At 43.2% G+C, this 23,920-nt stretch overlaps 1 protein-coding gene across 3 annotated transcripts in view; it reads right to left on the bottom strand.

Moving 5' to 3' along the window:
- Positions 1-9,908, bottom strand: part of LOC103066474 (vigilin-like) — a 50,562-nt gene extending 40,654 nt beyond the window's left edge. The window contains exons 1-2 of one of the 3 annotated variants that reach the window (XM_088144191.1): positions 9,692-9,908; positions 6,226-6,322 (exon numbers count right to left, since the gene is read on the bottom strand). The gene's annotated coding sequence lies outside the window, so the exon portion shown is untranslated. The remainder of the gene's footprint in view (positions 1-6,225; positions 6,323-9,691) is intronic. The other 2 variants (XM_088144190.1, XM_088144192.1) reach the window with 2 other exon arrangements.
- Between the last annotated feature and the right edge of the window lie 14,012 nt (positions 9,909-23,920).

The following is a 23,920-nucleotide window of genomic DNA, read 5'->3' on the forward strand; positions in this document are numbered from 1 at the left end:
TTTCATATTCATGCAACTATTGAAAGTCCCATGCAAGCTGGATGCCCTCTAGGTACATGGCTTCAACTCCCAGAATGGTCAGCAATTGGCCATATTGGCAGAGGAAGTCTGGGAGCTGAAGTCACATTTCTGGGGGTATTCCATTTGGGGAAATGGGAATAGAATCTATTCATGCCACATGGGGTGCCTGGCTGGACCTCTTGGGGCTCACAGTTAAAAATTAACTGGGAGTTGAGGGATTCTAACTAAACTTAATGTAGCCTATACTAACATAAGGTTTGCTGAGCCTCATTTCTTAATCACTTTCGGAAATTGCTTCTTAACTGCTTTTTAGCTACTAGGAACCTTCGCAACAGCAAGTTTTAGAGCACTGGGTGAGTTTCTTTCAATCCTTAGCAAAAGAAGTTTTAAATACAAGTTTAAGGACTTAACATTTCTCTTTTGGAATAAACAGCAAAGATTAGAACATCGATTTTGGAAAGTTATAAACAGACTAAGGGTCCAAATGGATTTGAAATAAGACTTTGAAATTAATTATCAGAAACCTTCCTGTGGGAAAATGCTGTTGTTTTGAATTCTTAAAAAAATACAGTGCATTCGGAAAGTATTCAGACCCCCTTCACTTTTTTCAATTTTGTTATGTTGCAGCCTGATACTACAATCATTCAAATTCATTTTTTCCCTCATTAATCTACATTCAGTACCCCATAATGACAAAGTGAAAACAGAATTTTAGAAATGTTTGCAAATGTACGAAAAAGGAAAAACTGAAATATCACATTGGCATAAGTATTCAGACCCTTTGCAACAACACTTGAAATTTAGCTCAGATGCCTCCCATTTCTCCTGATAGTTGCTGAGCTGTTTCTACACCCTGACTGGAGTCCACCTGTGGTAAATTAAATTGATCAGACATGATTTGGAAAGGCACACACCTCTCTATAGAAGGCCTGACAGCTGACAATGCATACTGTATCAGAGCAAAAGCCATGAGGTCAAAAGAACTGCCTGCAGAGCTCAGAGACAGGATTATTGCAAGGCACAGATCTGGGGAAGGCTACAAAAAAATTTCTGCTGCACTGAAGGTTCCCAAGAGCACAGTGGCCTCCATAATTCTCAAATGGAAGACGTTTGGCACAACCAGGACTCTTCCAAGAGCTAGTTACCCAGCCAAACTGAGCAATTGGAGGAGAAGAGCCTTAGTACGAGAGGTGACGAAGAACCCAATGTCACTCTGACTGAGCTCCAGAGATCCTGTGTGGAGATGGGACAAAGTTCCAGAAGGACAACCATCACTACAGCCCTCCACCGATCTGGGCTTTATGGCAGAGTGGCTAGACAGAAGCCTCTCCTCAGTGCAAAACACATGAAAGCCCTCTTGGAGTTTGCAAAAAAGCACCTGAAGAACTCTCAAACTGGGAGGAACAAGATTTTCTGGTCTGATGAAACCAAGATTGAACTCTTTGGCCTCAATTCTAAACGTTATGTCTGGAGGAAACCAGGCACCACTCATCACCTGCCCAATACCATCCCAACAGTGAAGCATGGTGGTGGCAGGATCCACGCTGTGGGGGTGTTTTTCAGCAGCAGGGACTGGGAGACTGGTTAGGGTTGAGGGGAAGCTGAATGGAGCAAAGGACAGAGATATCCTCAATGAAAACCTGTTCCACAGCGCTCAGGACCTCAGACTGGGCTGAAGGTTCACCTTCCAACATGACAACGATCCTAAGCACACAGCCAAGACAACACAGGAATGGCTTAGGGACAACTCTGTAAATGTCCTAGAGTGGCCCAGCCAGAGCCCTGACTTGAACCCTATTGAACATCTCTGGAGAGACCTGGAAATGGCTGTCCGCCGAGGTTCCCCATCCAACCTGATTGAGCTTGAGGATTTGCAAAGAAAAATGGCAGAAAATCCCCCAATCCAGGTGTGCAAAGCTTGTCGCATCATACTGAAAAAGACTCGAGGCTGTAATTGCTGCCAAAGGTGCTTCAACAAAGTACTGAGTAAAGGGTCTGAATACTTAAGTACATGTGATATTTCAGTTTTTTCTTTTTAATAAATTTACAGACATTTCTAAAATTCTGTTTTCACTTTGTCATTATAGGGTACTGAGTGTAGATTGAGAGAGAAAAAAGGAATTTGAACAATTGTAGTATCAGGCTGCAACATAACAAAATTGAAAAAAGTGAAGGGGGTCTGAATACTTTCCGAATGCACTGTATATACGACAGGATGGGACTTTGAAGGTTGGACACTAGAGGGAACCAGAAGGAACTAAAGATTACAATTAAAGGAAAAGTACACTTACATTTCTCTTACTAATACAGAATGGAGCAAAATATTTCAACATTGAACATATTGAAGGATATTTTTGAACAATGGCCCCAGAAGTTAATTTTAAGAGTGTCGGCCTCTATAGATTGTGTTTAAAAGATGTTATCAAAGAGGAACAAGTTTTACCAGACAAGACTGAGACTAATTTGAAAGTCAATTTAAAAATGACAGGCTACAAGAATGATATGGAAAAAGACACTACACTGGATATACAAATGAAACTGGCAGATGTCTTAATAATTAAAAGGGATATACAAATAACAAAAGAGTAACCTGGATAACTTTCCTATATCGGATTTACAAAAGAGTCTTGTTAAAATCCTTGTTGAAGGATTTTGTGAGAAGGAACAAAGAAAAAATGAAAAGACATCAAGTTCTAGGACAGTATTTGAAGGGATTAAAGATCGAGATTGTTAAAACTAAAAGGAAGGAATACATAATTGGTCTAAGGTTAAAATAGATGTGTTATCTCTGGTAACCCTCAATGGACATTTGTTGACCAGGACTGAATGAGGTTTTAAAGGTTTAGAGATAAGAGATGAGATATGGGAAGAAATCATTTGTTGTATTTTAAGAGAAGATGATAAGCTACTAAAATTGTTTATACTTGTTGTGATGAAGGGGGAAGTCGTTTCTTTATATATTTCTTTTTTCTTTACTACATTTTTATTTTTTCTTTCTTTTCTATTTTTTCTGCACTTTCTATTTTTTTCTATTTTATTTTTTTAGTTTGTATTAGTTCCTTTTAATTGTAATGTTTAATAACATTACTATAAAAATTAACTATGAAATATTTATAATTTAATTAATGTGAAATTAATTAATAATTAACTGCTTCTAAAGTGGCTTAAAGACAATGGATTTGAACACTAAAAATAGAACGGGTTATATGTTCTAGGCCACAGCCAGATTTCCTGTGAGTTGCTTTTTGGGAAGAATGGTAAAAAAAGGAAAACTCTCCTTTGAGTCAAGCACAACACTGTACTGTATGGTTAGATATCCAAGTTGTGTATAACTGTGTAGAAGTGGCTCTCCATCACTTTCACCCATAAAAAAACAACAAAGAAAAACAGAACTGGGATCTCCTGGTGGCTTGTTATCCTAGTTCTATCCAGGTCTGATCCTCCTTACTTTTTCAAGATCAGCCAAGGTCAGCTAAGCAGAAGGAGAGGCAAATTCTCCTGGAAAGCAGAACAGCAGAAAGACCTGCAATTAAATACCCTTTCAATCTCCAGGTGTCAGAATGTAAAGTGCAGATATCAAACTAGATCAGCTGCTCTCAACCTGGTCCCCCCTCTCCCACAGCTTAGTCCCAATGGCCAAATGAGTGGAGGATGATGAAAATTGCAGTCTTCACCTGGAGGGCATTGGGCATAGCAGGATGTAATTGTTGGACTGATTGAATCACTCTGACTGCAGGGAGGACTTAAGACTTTTTATTGCTCCCCAACCTACAAATTGTAGCTTATGAGGGAAGAAAGATTTGTGCCCAGTTGTCCCTCCGTTCTTTATTTTTCTACTTAGGGAGCTATTCACATACAAACCGATTCCAACCTCAACCCACTTCCCCCCATCTAAAGAGTTGTAAGTGCATTCTACCACCTCAGGATCTACTTATTAAAGCAATTTATATACCCCACCCTTCAGCAACTCCCAGGGTGACTTACTGTAAATTAAAATTACCATATAGATGCACAAGTATTAACACCCCATAGTTGGAAAGAGTGGCATAAAAGTAGGCAAGTGAAATGGAACAAAACTGGAAGCCCATTTGCAGAAATAAAGCAGGTCCTATAAAAAGCATACAAAAACAATGCAACATTATCTAGACTTGCAACCAGAATGATTTTAGGGTTATGAGAACCCACAGTAGTTTTCCCCAACTTGATGGTCTGCAAATGTTCTAGACTACAGTGCCCAGAGTTCCAGCCACAGGGCATATCCCCTAGAGTTCTCCAAAAGTTGTTAGAAAAGCATTTTTAAATACAATAAGGGGGGAAATTAAATACATCATTGGTCACTAATCATATTAACTGTAATAAATTGTAATCAAGTCTCAATGAAATCAGTTCCAATCTTTTAAAATAGTTCTTAATCAATCCATTTTCAAACAAACGTACATCAACTACAAATTCTGGGTTTTGTCCCACTCCATAAACTTTTGGACTGCAGCCTTGAGTACACAAGCCATAGGCCGTGCGTGCACCTCTCCCATAAACTGTTGTGCCCCCTGGCCATGGCTGAGGTTTGAAGACGACCCAGGACATCTGAAAGGCACCATATGGGGAAGCCTGATCAAGCAACTCATCTCTGCCTCATTGTGCTGCACATGTTAACATGCCATTTATACAAGCCAAACAAGGATGGACAGAGATTTGGATGCAGAAGCTGGTTTTGGATTCCATCAAATATTCTGCACCTGGGCTTAAGACTATTGGCAGGGTGCATGTCCACAATGGGCTAATACGATACCAGCACTGATCTGGCAGGCCTGAATGCAATCAGAGGCATCTAATGACTGGCATTGTCAAAATCAGAATTCTCATGAGCAATGGCTTGTTGAGTCTGCCAACCTACTCTATGCTTTCTCAAAAGACAGTCGTTCTACTCTATTCATTAGCTAGAGAAAGAAATACAATATTCCATTACAGGTTTGTGCACACAGCTGCTTTGGTATGAATTCAAGTCCTACTGTTTCCTCCTTGCACTGGCCTCATGCTGCGGGACACCACATGGAGGAACAATAGCCATTCCACACATCCTTCCGTTGAGGGAAGAGGATCCAAAGTTACTTCAGGAGGAAACCCCACCCAACCCCTCCATTTTAATCCACATAAATGCAAAACCTTAAATGCAAATGCAAAAGCCTAAAACTAGTCAAGAACTGCACATTTGGAAAGAGGTTCTTTCATGACTGAAGTGAACATTCTAAAAGCCAAGCTACGAAGTATAATCCAAGTTCTACAGCATGTGTAACAGATGCGTCTTCAGATGCAATGGGTTCAGCTTGGGGTAGATATATTCTAGGTCTTTGTTTCTATTCACATTACACCATACAGCAGAGGTACATGCCTTTTCTTTGGGACCCCGGGCCACCTTCGGCATGGAAGAGGACTGCATGCCAAAGTAGGAGGAACAGAATTAAGTGGTGGGACAAGGACAAGACTAAATTTACATAATTTAAATTCAAATCAAAGTGAATAAGATTACTCTGAATGGTTAACAGTTTTTGCTTCCTATTATGTTAAAATTATAATTTGGCAGCTACTGGGAAAAGATCCTGAAGGGGATATGCTATTTGCCCCAATCTTTATACAGAGTGTTTGCAGAGAAACTGTAGTCAGAGGCTCCCCTTGTCTTAGTCCATCTGACTATGATCTATTCCAGATTTCTACATCATAGTATCCTAGAAATGGATAGGAGTGAAGTTCCAGCATTCCCAGTTGGCATGGTTGGAACCTAACCTGATTCCCTGCAGGGCAACATACCAGCCTATACAGGACATCAAGTCAGGAAAGGTGGGGTTACTCTGATCAACAGCAGGTAGATCTTTCCAGTTCAGTCACTCTCTACCAGCTCAATCAGGGATCCTCATGAAAAGAAGGCACTTTACTACTGAGCCCACAGCTCATTCTCAATCTACAAAGGAAGCTTCTCTTCATCTTCAAAATTCCCATCTTGCTATCTTTGTGAATACCCAACATAATGGGAATAAGATACAGAAACAAAAAGAGCAAAGTAACCAGGAAACTCTATTGATCAGCTTTGGGGAGAAGATCCCCTGAAGCAGATCAAGCTCTAAGCTATTGTGTGCAGGGCATAGCCAATGCTTAAGCAGTTGGACACTACCACAACCAAGGTTCTAGGAGAACAGATTCCCACCTCACCTACAAAGGAATGCTTCATAAGTTGTCTGACCAAAGGGGGATGGTTGTTCCACTTCAGGAAAGCATGACCCAGAAGATTTAATTAAGCTGCCATGACCTAAAGGGAAAATTCAAGAACAGGTGTCAAGGTTCCAATTTGTCTTGTAGACAACAACTTGCCAATTCTATTTCCAAAAGACATGTCATAGCTCCTTAAGATGTACAGGGTTACAGTTCCCTTGACCTCCAGTCTCCAAACATCTGGAAACACACACTAAGGCTAGAGAAGGCTACTCAAATGACTATGTACTCTCAGCGCTATCCATTCACCCTGAAACACAGACCATCTTTGCAATTGTCTGCCATGCAGAGAATTCCCCTCTCCCTACTCTTGACTGAGAGTCATTCTTTTGCTTGTTTTTCTACCTCCGTATCTCAAGGGAGAAGTCCTCTGCCTCCAGCCACCCATTAGACTAAGTTGGCACATTTCCAATTCAAACATCTCCCTCACCTCCGGCTCTCCTCTTTGTCCCCCAGGCACAAAAAGAGCAGGGAGGGAATCATGAGACGGAGAAGAATGTAGCTGAATAAAAGCTCACAGCATAACTCCTAACCACCAGAAACAGATAGCCCCTGAAGAACATCCTGGGACATTTTCGAGTCTCTTGGCATTTCTCCATAAGCAGGAACTTCACTGGTCTCTACTTCAGAGCAATCAGCTCCACTCCTGATTTGCAATAACTAATGGTGGATCCAGCAACCTTAATCTTCAAGTGAGCTTGAAACTCCCTTTTTGCTTCAATTCACACTTTGAATAATAACAATTTTGTATCAGGCAGCAGTATTCTGGGTAGACATAGGAGACCTTTTTTTCCACCCGCAGAGAACATAACAGAATGGTTAATGTCTTTAACCAGGTGAGGCCTGGGTTCAAAACCTTATTCAGCCATGACACTTCCTTTGGGTCTACCTCATAAGACTGTTAGGAAGATAATATGACAATTATTAGGCAGAGTTTTGCAGGTCCCCTTGAAGGAAACGTAGGACATGCAGGTAATAATTAAAACAAGCCATATGTAGCAAGAAAAGGTAGCTGGACTATTTACTTTCAGGAACTGAGGATAAACTAGCGGTCCCTTAGGAACTCTTCGGAGAAACTGCTATGCAACCTGAAACCAACTTGGCACCTGATGAAGCCTAATTTGGATGTCTGCAGATTACCTCCCACATTCCATCAAGTTGGTAACTAAATGCAAACTCCTGCAGCTTCAACATCAGCTATTTTTTTTTTCTTTCCTCCTTCTTTGTGGATCTGTTTTTGTTCACTACCTTGCCCAGTGCAGAATTCAAAAGGACTTGAAGGCAACTCCTTAAGGTGGCTAACAGAGATATGGTCCTAATATTTGTTTTGAAAGAAGCTCTAAGCAATTCATGTTGTACAGTAACTAATGTGGAAGCTTTTAAGAATGCAATGCTGGATCTAAGAAATACAGCTGGTATTAAATATCGTTAAAGGCTTAACACTGACACTGTGTGAACAACAAGGGGATTGGGAGGATAATTTTTGTACTAGTTACCTGCATGAGTAAAACTAACCTGGGAATGACTCTGAAAGCATTTGATTTCTTGAGAACATGGTCATCTCCAGCTGTTTTGTTGGTTCCTTAACACTTAAGTACAACTGTAGCCATAGCCTAGATTTTATTTCCACATACATTGGATTTCATCCTAGAGGACCCAGGAACTCCAGTGGTTTTATTTATATTTATGTTTTTAATAGTTTTTTTAATGGTTTTAAGGCTTTGTTTGTAATTGTTTTGTTTCTATTGTATGGCACTCAAAGTCACATCCTTGAGATGGGGAGCTATATAAATCTGATAAACTTTTATCATGCAAGACATCTGGATAGAAGAGTATTTAAAAGTGGAATTACAACTCCTGCCTCAGAACAGAAGTGGAATAAAATGGGAAGCTGCTGCTTGACCTCCCTCAGATCTTCCTGAGGGACATCTTGACCTGAATATAAATAGCTGCTCACAGACTTCCCCAACATGGCGTCTCCAATGATCTACTCTCTGCAGTTTATATTAAGGCATAAGATTAAAGCTAGATATATTAAAAACAAGTATTGGTTTTAAATGGTGTGATTTTCAGGCTACAACAATAATATTCCATTATTCCATGCTGCCTGGAATTATTGGGAGTTGATAGCCAGCAAGATTAGAATACCCTAGAACAACGAAGACTAGAGAATAGTAAGCACTATCATGGGTGGGCTGAAACCACCTTTGGAAAGTTGTTGTGACCTATCTCACAACACTGTTGCAGACATGTAAGGTCGTTGTCACATTAGGAAGCAACAACAACATCCCTTCCCCCTATGCTTTCTGCAAAACACTTCCCCCATTTCTCTAGGCCTTATAGAAAAAAAGCAGGAGGGGTTGCAGGGACATTCTGATAAAAGACCCAAGGTTGCAAAAACCACATTCATGTTCTCATTTAAACCTTGCTCTCCACCATGCTTCCCACCACTCCCAGAATTCTTAGCCAGCAGGAGTAGGGAATTCTGGGAGCTGCAGTTCCAGCATACTCAGAGGATCCCAGATTTATTCTTTGTTCAGATTTCCCTTTATTCTGTTTTCTTTTTGAACTCAAGCACCCACAACAACTCTCCTCCTGCAGCCTCTCTTTTCCCCTCTTGATCCATTTTCTCCTCCCAAGGCCATTCCTCTGATCTCATTCCTTACTTCAATGCAAAACTCAATCCCCCCCTTGATCGACCACTCCCCCCTTTGTGGCCCTCTTCCCTTCCTTCCCCCTAGACTCCTTCTGTTGAAGATCTCAGTTCCAACTGGGATGTAACACTCAACCCTGCCATCTTGAACTGAGGACAGGCAACCACCCCCGCTGGCTTTGCACCCAATGCAGCTCCCCCATTTTGTAGCCCTCCTTGCTTCCACCAGCCACATGGTCCCGAGATCCCTAATTTCTCCTTTGCCCTTTTGGAGAAGCAGAGAAGGAGAACTCTGGGTTCTCATTTCACCATCTACTGGAGAGAAAGAAAAGCAATATTGCTCTTTAGCCAAATCTTAGCCATGCCCGCCCCCCCATCCGCAATATTACCCTCTCATTGGCCGTCTTTACCCTGAGCAGGCTTAGAGACATCCCTCCCTTGGACCCAGCCTCTCAAGCTGTCTCCGGCCGGGCTGCTGCACCTGCTCCAGCTTCTCCCAGAGGGACTACAGCTCCCATCCTTCTCGCCAGCATCGCTGCAGCCTTCTACCTGCACCAGCTACAGCTCTCATCATCCCTGCAGAGGGACGGGACTACACGTCCCATTCACAGAACAGCCCGAGTCCCAGGTGGGGCAAAAGCGACTGCCCGGCCTCTCCACGGGCCGGGGCCTGCTACTCAGGCTGAGCAGGAGCGCCTGGCCCGGCGTCGAGCAGCAGCTGGGCCGAGCCTGCAGCCCTCCGTCGAGCCTCACCTGAGCTGCGGCGGCGGGTCCCGCTGCGGGGAGCTCAGCGTGGCGGTGGTGGCGGCGGCACCGGCCGCCGCTGGGGCCCGGAGGAAAGGAAGCCGCGAGGGGGCGGCGGCAGCAGCGGCAGCTCCTCCACCGCCGGCGCTGTCGCCGCTTTCGCTGCTGCCACTGCTCTTGCCGCAGCCTCCGCCCCCTGCCGCTGCCCAGCGCCGACTGACAAGCCCGCGCGCGGACTCGCCTCCTTTCTCCTCTGCCCGCCCCGACCGCTCGCGCGAGACACGCCCCCTTCGCCTGTCCACGCTCCTTCCCCGGCCCCGGCCAATCAGCGTCCCGGACAAAACGAACTCCGCCCACCCGATCCCTGGGACCCAGCAGCAGCGCGCAGGCGCAGGCGCAGGTCCAAAGGCTGGAATAAACATTCATGCGCTGGGGGGGGGGCGCGCGTTCTGTCTCTCCCTCGCGCACTTAGGGCGGGGGGAATAGAGAAGCCTTCACTTCCGGTATTGTTTGGAACGCCGCCATGTGCGGGGCAAAAGCGTGCGCAGAATAAGGAGAGGTAACGCGTCACACAGGATGAGCCTGTAAGGACGGGGGTCAGAAAGTACAAAGATAAGAGGGGCATATAGGAAATGCAATGTTTTAAAGGGATACAAATAGCTATCTCCCAGCATGCCTATCGAGTTTCAGTCTATGCCTATTCATTAGTATGTGCAATGGGGAACCGGAAGTAAAAAGGTTAAATATTTTATTTAAGCTTTGACCCTTTGGATCGCTGTGCACTTGGTATGAGATATTTTGAGCAGTTCCTTCTGCAGAAAAAAAGGGGCAAACAGATTTGAGTAATCTTCCTTGGAAGAGTGGACATGTTCAGTTAATTTATTCTGCAAGGTGGAGGAAACCTATCTGTGGTTAATGGGAAGGAGATCTGGGGTGCAAATTTTTGGATATGAATGGGTTCATATATCATGCTAAGCTTAGAGGGTTGTGTGAACTCAATTACGGTGCATAATTTATACGGTGGTGTGTTGTGCAAACCCTGCTAATTGTGGTTTATAACAAACCATGGTGGAACACAGTGAGTGAAACCAACTTCTCCCAGTTCAAATGCATGCCCCCAGCTATAGCCTTTACAAAATCAAGGGCGTAAGTCCACTTTTCAAAATCAATGCCTTCCATTTTATTTCTTGTCTGGAAAGATTTAACAAGTTTGCTGCTCAGGAATAACATTGTAAAAAGGATACACTGATATAATGCCATCTTTATCTGAACGGAAGACAACACTGAATTTATGATGACCCCAAAAGAAAAATGGGGGGAAAGAAGAAAAAAACATCCTGAAACCAGTAGTATAGGAAGAGGAGAATCTTAAATCGTCCCCCAATGACTTGAAATTGTACTGCTGAAAGTCAGAGGGAAAATGGCGCCCGTATAGTTTAGGCCAGTGTTTCTCAACCTCTGCAGGCTTAAGATGTGTGGATTTTAACCCCCAGGGAATTCTGGGAGTTGAAGTCCACACATCTTAAACCTGCAGAGGTTGAGAAACACTGGTTTAGGGAGAGGGATAATGGGTCAAAATGGGGGTGCTCCTGTCTCTCTCCTCCTCCAGCTCCTGTTCCCCTCTTTAGTTCGGAAGGGACTCCAACCTCCATCCCAGTCAAAAACAAACAGGCAAACAAAGAGACATGTAAAGTGGAAAGCGTAACCAACAAACAGAATATTAATATGACAAGATACTCTAAAGTTAGAACACGTAAACCAGTACGTACTTAGAATCAAAAATATATCTGTTGATTTGCAGCTGTTTATAGAGAGGTTGGAGTTGGGGCCAGAATAGCTTAGCAAGGAAAGAAGGTTCTTGAGAAATGTTGCGCTGAAAGTTGGCCATTTTACTGCAGCAGGATCCGACCTCAGGATCCGAGGGGTGGGAGGGAGGCAACCACAGATGGCCCACCCTTGATTTCTGGCTTGGAGTGATGTGCAAGCCAGGTTACTGTGGCGTGTTGAGGAAGCCATCACTTTGGGTGAGGTTTGAACCCATTCACAAAATCCCATTAACCTGGACACGGATGAGGACCACTGATTTTCTCCCAGCCCTCTAGGCAATGCCCAGAGTAAGGTGCTCATGCCCAAAAGTTGTGAATCCTTGCTCAGAGAAACAGAAGTCAAGCTTGGGGACCAGAGAGTCAGGCTTCCCAGGGGTCTTACAGCCAACCACTCTTCAGAAGCATGGCCTACAAATGTTCCTCCTGTGCATTTTTGCAAGCTCTCTCTCTCCACTTTGGAAGCTAGTACTTACCTGAAAGGAAGATTAGTTCTCCCCCCCACAATAATTTATCTTTAAAATGGGTTCCCAGCTAAGCAGAGTTGCAAAGGAGACCACTACAGCTGTAGGCTAGACCAGGAAGTCAATAAAATATCTGGGGAGGAGCATCTCCCTTCCATTTTGTTGCCAAGAAAACAATATGGACAGGTTCACAAAATCCCAAAGACGGATGCTTTGCTTTTTAACAATGGGGCCCTCTTAGATTTGCTGAGAATGCAATGATGGAGGCAGTTGACTTTTCCTCCCATGCCTCATCTTCCCAGGGGTGGGAGGAGCAGTTTCTAAAATTCAGGACTATCTCCTTGTATTTTTCCTAGTGTGGCTTTAATTTTATAGTTGATTACAGTGATAGGGAAGGCAGTGCCATCTAGGGGACAGGTATCCACACTGCAACCATACTGCAGCCAGAAAAAGCTGGGAAGAGAAGCCAAGATTTCAACAAAAAATATTTAAGTGGGCTTCGTAGATCCATTGTATGTGGGGAGAGAGCCACGGTGCAATCGAACCTCCAATTGGTTAACTGTGCGAAGCAATGAATTAGGGGCTAGGTTTTTGCAGTGAGAAAGATCAACCCCTTGTAAGAAGTCAAACCCCCTTTCTCCTAAGGTTTTTCCTCCATATTAATTAAAGGGGGGGATGTAGCCCCTTCTCACTCACCATGCCAAAGGGCACTGCCAGTTCTTATCATGAAGAAAGAGCAATAAGCCACTTGGATTAATTTATCCTTACCAACAAATGGATCATGGGACAAATCAATCCAGAATTTTCATTTGAGGCACAACCAACCAAGCTCAGATGATCATGTTTTGGACCATTAGGCCCAGCTCCCTTGAGAAGTCCATAATGCTGGGCAAAGTGGAAGGAAAGAGAAGAAGAGGACAACTAGTAGCAAGGTGGATGGACTCAGTTACAGCAGCAATGGGTACACTGTTAGAAGACCAGAAGGACCAGATTGGGGATAGATCGTCCTGGAGAAAATCTATCTTTCTGGTTGCTAACCGTCAACACCGACTTGAGGGCATACAATCCATCAATCAGTCCATTAGGATCTCCAGGAGGGATGTCAAGAGCCATTTTGAAACCAAGTTACCTGAGGAGACATATAACCCTATGTGGCAGGGAAACCAGAGTGAAATAAAATGACAGTGTCAAAAGCTGACTCTGTGGCTGGGATCACATGCTGCATTAAGCTGCTTTTAACCATAGTTAGTTGACAGTTCACATGTAATGCCAAGTCTCAAATGATGTTCGGTTTCCTACCTCTCAATCTCATTCACATCCTGGCACAAAGACTAGTTTCTCTTTCTATCCTTGATTTAAGGTTGAGTGAATCCAGCTGTTGTGGTTTACAAACCATTGGTTATGGTTTGGCATGTTGTTCAAACACAGCCACTTCTGGTGAATAGATGATGGTTTAGCAAGCAATGGTTTAGCATCATTACAGAATATCAATTTTGAAGCATAGGCTATTACACTTTGCAACCAGATCAAATCCCTCAATTTGAACTTCTGTTACCAGACTGTGCTGATGTTCTTGCATGAGAAGCTATGATTATCTAAAGAATGGTTTACTGAATTAACCATTTCCTGGGTGGATACAACATCCAAACTATCCAACAAGGCTTGTGTGTGGTGTACTGTATGGATCAGCCTGCTCTTTTCCCTCCAAAATGAGAAATTAACAGTTAAAGCATCCATTCACAGTGGAGTTCTGCTTTCAGAAATACAAAATTCAAATACTTTTTGATTGTTACAAACCATCCCATTTGAAAATGTATATTCCAGGGGGAAAGGAGTAGTCCTGAAATGGGGGTCTCACTGCACAATTTTCTGGATCTTTCATTGTGTAGGCCAGTGTTTCTCAACCTTGATAACTTTAAGGTGTATGGACTTCAACTCCCAGAATTCCCCAGCCAGCCATGCTGGCTGGGGAATTCTGGGAGTTGAACTCCATACACCTTAAAGTTATCAAGGTTAAGAAACACAGGTGTAGGCCTTTTTTTAAGCAGAGAGATGGCTTGACTCAACCTTTGGAGAAACAAAGGAAGTGGAGATTCGGCAGGCTGAAGATGGAATCCGTTCAGGCTTCCTTCAGTCTCACGGGGAATTTGGTCACCCTGCAAGGCCTGTAATTAAACTGGAAGGCTTAAGAGACAGCTGCCTGATTATCTAATTCATCAGAACCTGGGAAGCCATGCCAGGGATGAGATAATAAGGCTGATTTTGCCAAGAGTTTGAACATCAATGTGTGGATCCCCAAGTCCCTCTGTAGTTTTCCTGCAATATTCACCCTTGACTCAAGCTCGACTCCCAGCTACATGGACACTTCCATGTTGTTCTCTTGGCAGCAGTAGAAAACTAGCTTGCCATCAATTTGATCTCTGTTTCTTGTTTTGTTTTAGTTCTCCCCCTCCAAGGACTCACCAGGCATAACCCTACTTAACATTTTGGAGATCACTGAAACTCAAGTAGGGGCTGCCTCCAGAGGGGTCACGTTTTGTTTGTTTGTATGCAAGGCAAAACCTGGCATGTGGTTTGTGGTTGTGATGTCTTCTGTCCATAAAACAAGACAGTTGATTTCCCTACACGGAACGTATCGCTAATCAGGTCGGCGTCATGTTCAGCGGGCGCTGATGTGGGTTGCCTCCCAATGCATTAAGGACTGAAAAGGCAGGGAGGTGGGGAGCGATCATAGATCCGATTCTCACTGAGGAGATTAGAGTTTCCCATTTTGCAAGAGAAGATGAAATGTTTATACTCTTGGTTAACTTTCAGCTGTGGTTTGCGTCACTGAGCAAGTTAAGGATGGCATGGATTTATTCTGAGGCATCATTGAGGTACTTTGTCCCAACTTCATCCCTGAGCGCAATCTTTACATTTTGCCGGCACAATTATTACATTTGCACGATCATGTCTGAGAATCCTACCATCACTCCAGGCTGCAGTCAGAGGCTGAGGGCAAAGGAATGGCCATCAAGTCATGTCTTGGCACCTGGGAGTTACGTTACGTCAAAGCTCACATTCTAGTTGGTGAGTCCCTTCTCCTTCCATGATGGATGCATTCAGTCTCATCACCTCCTGCCCTGGAGCAAGGGAAGTAGATGACATCTTAGGAACAAGCAGCAGCCTGCCCCATGGGTTATGACTCATCCCTTGGTAGGAAGTACAAATAGGAGGTTAATACCAGGGTGGAAGGCATTGTACTTACAGCTTCCTTACTACAGCAGCTCCCTGTGGATGCAAAGACACAAACAGTGGAGATTTACCAGAAGGACAGCATCACTGCACCAGAGGTTCCACACAGCCCATCAAAAATGGCATTGTTAGTGCCAACTGAAGATCTTCAGATGAACAGCAGTCTAGACGAAGCATGGCCACTTTGCAAAGAACATTTTCTCTACTTAAAAGCAGATGACGTGGCCCAATGGTCTAGCAACCAAAATACGACTCTCTTGACAGTGGCTCAACCGAAGGCTTCACAAGTTTTCAACTCCTTCCACCTAAGCCCAACGGAGAAAGATAACCTTGAGGTGGTATTGGACCACTCTGAAGGTCACTGCAGACCCCACTACAGTGACACTTATGAACGCTTCCTTTTCCATACCCGTTTCCAGGAGCTTCATGAGCCGTTTGAAGATTTCGTGGCCGACCTGCAGTACAAGAGCCATCTCTGTAACTTTGGAGACCAACGGGAGTCTTTGGTGAGGGATCAGGTGATACTTGGTTGCCGAGACAGCCTTGTCAGGGAACAGTTGCTTCAGCACAACAGTCTGGGTCTTGAGGAAGCTCTGGAGATTTGCCGTTCAGCAGAGGAGAAAGAGGCTCAGCATGCTGAGGATTCCTGTAGGCATCCCAAAATAAGCCCAGATGAGGAGAAGGCTTTATTCCAGGAGGGGCATGTCAAAGAGAAGAGGCACCAGGCCTCGCGAAGGAAAGGACGGCGTGTCCGGAACATGGGCAAGAGGTTAAACCATTGGCAGCAAGAAGTTAACAACTGCCCCAGGAAGGAGTCCTTCAAAACATATGTTTGAGCCAGACTATTAGAGGTTGTAAGACACTGAATGAATGGAGTACTGAGTGAAATACTGTACTGAAGTCATGTGAGATGGATAGCTCCTTTTTCTGCCACATAGAATTGGACCACTGAATCTTCTCTGAGCATCTGTCTTATATTATGAAGATTGTAAAGGCAGTTTGTGGAAGGAAGGTGATCTGTTTCTTAGGCCACCAAAGAAAGCAGCTGGTGTGTGGTTTGTTGAATAGAGGCTACGGTCCTGTGCAATTGGGTAAGTCACTCAACCTTGGTTCCCCATAAAACCACCACCACCACCACCCTGAAGGCAATCTCACTAAGTAAATTGACTTCAAACGTCATGTGCTGTATTTCCAGCAAAAACAAATTGGGGAAGATTATAGAGAGACACCCTGTAAAGTTGTCCATTTGTGTGAATACCTGTGATTTAGTTTACTGAACTGGGACTATTCAAGTTCTTGAATTCTCATGACATATCACTACATCTAAAAAGCCTAACTGAAACTTTCAAATGGAGCTTTGGGGAAGTTAACTTATGAGTGACTAATCTGTGTGTTCATTTCATCGGGAGGGAAGGAGAGAGAGTGACTTTTTAAAGGAAATAGCTGTATTAGAACATAGCCTGGCTTTGTCAGAGTAAAGTTCTGAGGAACTAAGCCAAATTTCTTTTTCCCAATTCTTAGGGCTGTTAAAAGTTGTAGAGAACTATTTGTCAACTTTCTGTTTTATATTGCTAAATTATTTAGAAGTGTTTGCTCTCATGGCTGCACACCTACTAATGTCTACCTGTATTTACCTACCAAGTTATTTATTATCCCAAATAAAATATTGGCTTTATTACTATCATGGTTTGGTTCTTGGATCTTTTAATCATTTTAGGCTACAATCCTCTACATGTACAATGCTCAGAGAAAAGGAAAACTAAGTTGAATACAGTTGGACACAACTTTTGAACAAATTAGAGTAGGATGGCCTGCTTTCTGTATTTATTTCTGCCTGCATTCTTCGGAACTCACCACTCACAAAAGCTTCTTTAGAAGGTCAGACACCCCACCTGAACAGTGCAAGATGGGGTGAGAAAAATTCCTAAGAAGGGGGTGATTTCTCAGATGAGATGGAGAAAATGTTCAGAAAGCTTTCTCCTGTTCACATCGGCAAGGATAAGCAACACTGGAAAAAAGATGCGTTAACGACAATATCAGACTTGGAACTTAAACTTGGAGAATATTCAGCAATGGCAAAATGAACAGCATATGTTCACAACAGAAGTTTAACCAAATATAAGCTAGAATGGTTTCCATCTATATTCTGTATGGAATACAGCAAGGCAGATATAAGTATTGAATTTAGAGTATGTTTTTTAAGGGGAAAAAGAATTGAAAAAGTGAAATCAGAAATACACAAACATTTTAAATGTTTATCAATATTGTATATCAGGCAGAGTACAACAAAGGGGAAATTAAATAAATTAAATATTTATTTATAATATTTTAGTAGCTTTTCCTCTTTCTGTTTCTTTTCTCTCTCTCTCTCTCTTTCAGTATATTTAAATAACAAAATAGTGGAGATTTTGGGACTCAGCTCAGAGACTCAAATCCTTTCTTACACTGTTAAAATAATTCAGTGTGTTTTTATATTAATGTCTTATCAACAATATATTGAGCGCTAACTGTACAACCTTGTATCTCTGCATCAATTACTTCCCCTTTTTTCGTTTTTTTTTCTCCTTTCGCTTGTTTGTTCTCTTTTTTTCTTTTTCTTCTTTTAAAAATGATTAGTAAATTTAAAGAAAGCCACACCCTGGTCAACCTTAGGTTGGGGATTACTCCAAACAGGACAGGTGTGTTCAGGTAGCAAACAATGCCCCCCATATAAACCATATGATGACTTAATGTGACAGCTCAGCTCAGACAACATGCTAAGACCATAACTGGATCCCCCCTATATACTGAATCCCAAACTACCTATCCCCACTTTAGCCTAGATTAGCAGGTTCTGCAAAACCAGCTTCAGATTGATGTGAACTATTCAGAGAGGCTCACTCAGAGCATAAGGTGCCAGCTTAAATGGATGCCAACACAAACACTGAAGCCCATCAGCCCAAATATGGATGACGTGCATATTCCATAATCAGCAATCTACACTGGATTGGGGGAAATAACAGCACCCCCTGCCTTTTCTCCATCATCCCAAAAAGAAGCCTTCCTCACCCTTCAGATGAGGGACTGGATATGAATTGAAAGCAGCAATTCTCGAACATTTGCCCCCAGAACGCTCAGTATCCAATATTTAGAGATATGCTCTTTCTCAGCTTGAAAGTTCAGCTTGGCGGGCCTTCCCTCTTCGTTTTCTGGGTTCAGGGTTGTTGGTAAATGGCATCACCCATGCGTAGGAGATATTAATCAACTCAGTGGGAACCTGAGATTTGCAGGAGGACACAAGATTGTTGCCTGGGGGTGGGGGGGCGACTCAAAGAGGGAGACTCAAAACAGCTTAGGTAAGATTGAGTATGTTTAGCAACTGTAGAACAGTCGCTCACTCTTCAGAGGATGAACGAAATACTGGATGGGTTGGGAAAGAGGAGCAAAATGGCACGTCCTGGAAACGGGCATGGTGAACGATCTGAAGCAACAGAAATGCTTCACACTGCAACAATAAAAGCAGCATTTTAAAAAAATTATTTATTTATTTATTACATTTATATGCTGCCCATCTCCCCCAAAGGGTGATTCTGGGCGGTTATCTTAGCTGCATTGCCTCTCTGCCACATCTTCGGCCACCAAACTGCTCACATCCTGTTCAGAAGATCCTTCCTTTTCTTTGCAGGTGGCTGTGGATTCTGGGCACGCCCTTTCCCATTTCACCTTTGGGGAAACACACAGCCAGGGTGCTGAGCTGAGCTGCAGATGGTAGAAGGACAGCCTCCATTCAAACACTTAGGAAACGCTCTCTGCAGGAGATCTACGCGTGGGAACCTGGAAATGCGGCTTGCCTTCACCACTGCCTGAGCATGAAAAGACTTTGCCTGGAGCAACGGGGAAAAATAAGGACTGCTTTATGTTAATAGTTCCCTGTTGAGTCTGCAGGATGTGCTCAGGCACGTGCCTTCAAAATGGTCTCTTGTCCTGAGACACTGGACAGACATCAGAGATGGCTTGACAGAGGAGGCCGCCCATATCATTAGCCACTTCCGACTCCTTGTGGCACCTGTCTGGCAATTAATTCCCAGAGGATGGACGCTGCTGATTCAACTCCCATGGAAAAGAGAAGGAAAAAAACCCCATTATTTTGCCCAGCAGCAAAAGAACAGAGGAGGAAGAGAGAATTCATCACTGGAGCTGACTTCTTTGTAGATTTACTACACGCATGGACGTTGATAGGATATTTCAAACATGTATTAGAGAACTGGAATTTCCAATAAAGCCACAGCAATGGCTTCAGTTTCTTAAAAATGTTAAAACGGTATCTACAGATTTGAGATTAACGTTGATTCATCCAAAAACTGTATTTAGGGTGCATTGGACTCCCCAAAGAATGTATTTGAAGAGATGGACATAAGATTTTTTTATGCTGGAGATGTAAGAAATTTGAGGGCTTGCTGACCCACGTATGGTCATGTGAACATTTAGTATCTTTTGGGGAGAGTGTATTAATGTATATTAGTAGACTTATGGGAAAATCTTTAAATATTAAAGCTGTTAATGTAATGTTGAATTATATACCAAAGCTTTGGAATTTGATTGTTTACCAGGAATTGTGGTTGTATTGGGGTGGCAAAAAGAAATTGGAAAAGTGTTATTATTCCAGATGCCAAGGAATGGTTATCGGAAATGTGTGATCTCCCTGTTTTGGAAAAGGCATTATTTTCTACTAATCAAAGGATTGCAGCAATATGGGTTACAAGATATGCGATATCTTACAATAACATCTTGTATTATTCATATTATAGTAGTGAATTCATTGATAAACCCGTGACTATTGATAAGTATAAAATATAGATTTTTCTTTTCCTTCTGAGTTTGTATTTTTAGTTTGTACTTTTTGTTTTAATTTTCTTTTAAGATTAAAGATTTAAAAAATTTACTACACATGTACTGGAGCTTTTCCACATGTGCAAACAAGCAAGCTTCTGCCCCAAAGGGCTTGCGGGTGGAATGTCATCATCTTATTTCTCCATCATTACCTGCTTCAATTTGGCTCCAGGTCTAACCTAAAAATTCAGAATTGTGGCACAGCTTCCACGTTGGGAAAAAAAAATATTTTGAGTAGACAAGCATGCTTCCTCTAAAGCTGGGATGGACCACTTGAAGCCCAGCACTGCGCATACATCCCCAAAGTCTGGGTACAGCACCCCATTTTTGAATGTGACAGAAGGGAGAAAGGATTCAACACCTGATTAGAGAGTGGCACTATTAACTACATTTAATTTTACTGTGATGGCAAGAAAGAGAAAACACTTTTTCCCCTTGGGTCTAGCAGGAAATATGTTATCAGCAATACACTGAAAAACCAAGGATCACTCTTGAAAAGTTGTTTATTCCAGCTCTAAAGTAATTACCATGGTCTTCAACAAGGTTTGAGTTAAGGTGAAGGGAGTAACAATTCGTGATTCATCATTAGCATCACGCCAGACTCAGCTGACCCTGCCAGTTTTACGGGAAAATGTGATATCTGATGCTCATCTCAGTACACCTTAGAAAAATTGCTTCTTCAAAAGTCTTAACATCCAGAGGTTTTCAAAGAAGAACTCAACTCAGCTCAACTCTGCATGAACATTCTTGATTTAATACTTATATTAATATTTTTTTCATATTAATAAACAGTGTTTTGGCACCCCCACACGCACACATATCCAAATGGAAAAATCCTAGTGAAATAAAGTGAAATAAACACGCGAATAACAGCAGAGCAAAACAGGACATTTCCCAAAAGCCAAAGAAAAGCAAGAAATAATACTTCAGCACTGCTAAAAGGGTACCAGAAAAGTCCATGTAGTCATCAGGATTTGAGCATGACCCAAGGGCGCCTTTATATTTTTAAAGGTACCATCAAGGCCTAATTAAGCAACCTTGTAAGTACCTTCCCCCAATTGCTAACTTGAGAAATTGCTTTCCAGTTGGAGGATGTAAGACAGAGAACTCGGTTTCTGGGTCTCCCACCTCTGTACCCCACTGTCTTGTCCGATTTCCTGGCCATGTTTCTACATGGCACAAAGCCATAATGTTGTTTGGTTTCAGCTTAAATGTGTTGTGTGAACCCAACTGCCTAGGGTTTCTTCAATAAACCATGGTTAAGCACAGCTTGGCTTGATGCAACGGGCGACCCAGTCACCCACTCGCTTGCATGGAAAGTTTGCCTGCCTGTAATTCTTGATTGCCCAAAAATACCATGCAAGTACTTGAAATCCAGGCCAATGGAAAGATTGGGTGACAATCTTGGCTAGCTTCCAGAAAGTGGTTGGAATCCCTGAAAAGGGTAGGTGACATTACTGTATTAAGACGACATTTATAGATATCACTGTTTCATGTTTTTTGTATGTCAATGGCTATGAATAAATTGTTTTTTAGTCTTTGAAAATGTATTAAAACATTCAGTGTTAATAGTGAGTACCATTAACTCACTATTGGTCTCTTATTTTTATATACACTAGGCACAAACTATCTCCAATTTTATTATTATTATATTATTGTAATATTTTTATCCCACCTTATCTATCTAGCTATCTACCTACCTACCTACTCAAGGTGGTGAACATAGCTAATACTCTCGCCTCCTATTCTTCCCAACAATAACCCTGTGAGGTGGGTTGGGCTGAGAGAGAGTGACTGACCCAAGTCACCCAGCCAGCATTCATGCCTAAGGAAGGCCTAGAAATCACAGTCTCCTGGTTTCTAGGCCATTATTATGTATTGGGTGGAAGGAGAAGACATCAGCCTTGGAGTACAATCAGATTTCTGTTGTTGCTGTTATTGTTATTGAGCTGTTTGACTGCTTCCCACACTTAATGACCCCATGGGCATCCGTTCATCAGAAGTGTCTGTCAGTAGCTGCTTCTTTGAGTTCTTGAACTGCTTGTGCTATCGGTGCCACCTTGTCGACCTCATTTTTGATTGACTTCTCCAACGTCTCCTGGCTTCCCACCACAGGTCCAAAGTATTCAAGGTTTAACCTCATTCTTAGTACTTCAATAAGTTCTCTGGTTTGACTTCATCTTGTACCGAACGATATATTCTTCTTGCAGTCCAAGGTATTTTCAACCAATTTCTCCACCACCACCCCTCAATATCAAGGCATCAAGTTTTCTTCGTTTAGCTTTTTCTGATTATCCAGCTTAGTTGTCCTTCTGCAGGAATTAAGTTCACACTTAATCATCCTCATCAGGTCAGGTCCTTCCCAAGAATCCTTACCTGGGAAATGTTGGGTAACAGGCAGAAATGGAGAAAAGATTTGTACCTACAAGGCAGGAACCACAAATTGCACTCAGATCCAACCTACAAACGACCAACAGAAGGGTGGGTGTGGTGAACATTTAATGTCAGCAAAATTGCCTGGTTCCCACCCAAAAGCACACAATCAAGAAAGAAAGGCTGGCCAACTTCCAGGGTAGTGAAAGATGCTTTGGAGATGCCAAGCCTAGTAATGGTGCCAAGTGTTGGGTTGGCACTGGGCACCAGACTGGTGGGCACAGTGCCCATGTGAGTAAAACAGAACATTGAGCAGACGATAAGGAGGCGATCAAAGGGGAAAAGAGTTATGGGAAAGTAAAATCTAACAGCCCAGGTGGGAAAGGGGATTATTATGGGATGTGGACTCCTGATGCTGTGGAAAGGGCTTTGTGTTGGAATGAGGCTCCTTGATTAAAGCTAAGGATCATACATCTGGTCTGCAGGTATACAAAGGACCAGCAGATGGCGGCAGAGATACAGAAAACTCCTAAATCCTGATTGCCATCTAGTGGTATCCAGATTTTTTCAGCACAACCAAGTTTGATAGTGAGAATGTAGCTGGTAGATCTTTCGCTAAGTTAAGTGTCTTGTCTGAACAGAGCTTTAAGAATAGGACCATGGGCAAAGGTGAGGAAGGTGAATCCTGCGTTTAAGATGGGCTTCGTGCATTGTGCGAACTGATTTACAAAACATGGCACAAATGCCTTAGCTTGTTAAGCATGCTTTTTTAAAAAAAGCAAGTGGAATTAAATATATACATACATGCATATACATATATTAATTACTGTATTAAACGTGTCTCTTGCCTATTCTCTCTAGGATTTAAGGCAGTGACGTTTCCTGCAATCAATACTGACTTTTTTTCAGGCAGGTGTAACACTGCGGGGCTCCTTTAACCAAGCCTGCAAGAAAAACGCAGCCACTCGCCCTAGTTAATGTTACCCCCAGCGAATGGGAACCTTCTAACCTTGGGATTTTACAGCTGGTCGTAGTCCGCAGTCCTGCTGGCCGCTGTTTGTCTTCTAGGTCCGTCCTGCGCTTCCTTACAGGGGCCCGAGCTGTGTTACTCTTGCTACAGAGAGGAACCCTCCACGGGGTCCCTAAGAGTCGACGCCGGCTGGATGGCAATCAATCAATCAATCAATCAGTCAATCAATCAATCACCTTGGTCCGTTTGTTGTTGCAGCTGAGAGACCTCCCCGCTTGATCTGCAGATGCAGCCGGCGGCCCGGGGCTGCCCCCCGGAGAAGCACCCCCCAGCCCTCGCTCGCCGGCGCCTTCTCCGCCCTCCTCCCCCGGGCCAGATTAGGGCGGGGGCGCCTGCGCGGGGGCGGATCTCTGAGTCAACTGCGCCGGGGAGGAGGCAGCCGCGGCGGCAGCCGCCGGCGCAGGGGATCGGCAGCCGGCTGGCGGCATGCGCCGGGCGGGACAAA

This window comes from Python bivittatus, unplaced genomic scaffold (assembly GCF_059951505.1).
Source record: "Python bivittatus isolate LINGU-HERP-01145 unplaced genomic scaffold, Pbiv_v1 ctg000430_np1212, whole genome shotgun sequence".
Taxonomy (NCBI): domain Eukaryota; kingdom Metazoa; phylum Chordata; class Lepidosauria; order Squamata; family Pythonidae; genus Python; species Python bivittatus.